The following is a 2,116-nucleotide window of genomic DNA, read 5'->3' on the forward strand; positions in this document are numbered from 1 at the left end:
GCTCTTTCATATGTTTGCATTCCTAGCCCAGGTACCCCATGCAAAGGTTCTTTATCAGAAGCCTTCTGTAGGTCCCTTCCTCTGCTGAAGCCTCCTTATCATGAGGAAGGGACAGGAACAACAACCCGGAAGATGCTTTCCTCACTCTGATTCAGTACTCAGTGTGTTTCCACTCTTAGACCACCCCATATCCCCCTTTCAACCCTACAAGAGCTTTTTATTGTTTTGTTTAAGGTCTGTGAGTAATGAGATGGCTCCCCATGTTTGCATTGTTCCTGCCTCATACTGGTGGTGTTCCTGGGGAAATAAGGAAACAGGGGAGTTGGTGCCTACTCCAACTTTCTCTTGTTCTATAACAGGAAATACTACCAGGCTTGGCTGCTATTTTCATTTGGGCTTGTTGTCTTAGTCAGTTACTCTGACACCTAGAAGTTCAGTTTAACTGTTTCATCTCAACTCCCTGACAATTTGCCTTATTTTTTATCTAGCCAAGTGGCTTCCTGAGGCAGATGCTACTCACTGCCCATGTGTCCATTGAGTAGACAGCCCTGTCTCCACCAGTGTCTGAATCATGTATCATCTCCCTGTTCAAACAAAAGATACCTCAGTTCTGATGAAAGCTGAAGCATTTCTTTACTGCTATTCATGTAAATGTTCCAAACCACACAGAGTCATCACGGCCCAGCTCTCTCTGCCTTGCTCTTCAGGGTTGCCTTGTTGAGAAGTTCCTGTCATTCCCTCTGTCCCCTCCTTTTTATTCAGTCCTCTTCTTTTTAAATATTTCCCATCAGGTGTCCCTAAGACTGCCCTCCCCTAGACCTATTGTCCCTCTCACCCACCTGCTGAATGTCGATGGTTTTCTTCTTTGCTCTGCTCTGTTTGTTCTGGGGTGAGGATGTAGAGGGGAGGAAGAGGGAGGCTCTGGGCCTGGTTACTCCAGGAATTGGGAATTGGGGGAATGATGAACGATAAACAGTCTCACTGATGGGGAAACAGGATGAAGGAATCATTTACCATAAATTGCTGCTGATTTATGATGAAGAGATCTAAGCAACAACATAAATCACTCATTTCCTCCTGAAGATCATCCTCTGGAGTCTATCCCTCCTACTAACATTTCTTGTTAAATACTCATCCACTGCCCAGCATGTCTGCAATGCTTCTTCACAATAACAAAGGGTTGCACCATGCCCAAAGTGGTACAAGGATGGACAAAGTGGGGACAGAGAATACACATAGCACAACTCCAGAAGGAATGGTTACCCTCAGACAGGGCAAACATGGAGACCTGAGGTAGAGAGATAATTTTTAACACACCCTGCTCTATATAATGAACATGTAGAAATTCAAAGAGGAACCAAGGCACATGATGATGTAGGAATGGTCCTACTTGCCCAGGGTCTATTAACTAGCTACTTCTCAGTAGGCTTTCTGGGATGCCATTAACTTGGTGGCTTACCACAGACCTGACCAGTAGTTTTCTAGCTTTGGTAAGCCTGGGAAGCTTATTCAGTACAGATTAGAGCTGTCATAGTAAGCAAATGAAAATAAAAGACACCCATTAAATTTGAATTTCAGATAAATGATGAATAATGTTCTAGTATAATTATGCTTCATGCAAACCTTCAGACATACTTATATTAAAAAATTATTCTTTTATCTGATATTCAAAGTTAACTGGGCATTCTCTATCTTATCTGGCAACCTTAGTGCAGACTTCCAAACTTCTTGTTATGATTACATGTTCTTGAATAGGTTCTGAGTCATAGTGTCCCTATATAAGGTTTCCAAGGTGGGTTTGAACTGCTGGTCTTGTGGTTAGCAGTCCAGTACATGGGATGGGACCTGGATCTCAGCACTTTTAACAACTTCTCCAAGATGATTCCAATGCATATCTTCTCTGGACCACTTTGAGAAATACCCTCCAGGCCCAGCATAGACAGCATCCCTGGTATGTATCACTTGGAAGCTGTGGAATGAAGTCTGACTCACACCTGGGCAATCTAGAAAGCAAGAAAATGGCTTACCAATCTCTTTGGTTCTAGGGATGCTGCTGTTGAGGGACTAATCAGAACTTCCTGGGATTGTCCTTGGATACAATGTAGGTTGCCCCGGG

Source organism: Chrysochloris asiatica, unplaced genomic scaffold (genome assembly GCF_000296735.1).
Source record: "Chrysochloris asiatica unplaced genomic scaffold, ChrAsi1.0 scaffold00064, whole genome shotgun sequence".
In the NCBI taxonomy this organism is placed as follows: domain Eukaryota; kingdom Metazoa; phylum Chordata; class Mammalia; order Afrosoricida; family Chrysochloridae; genus Chrysochloris; species Chrysochloris asiatica.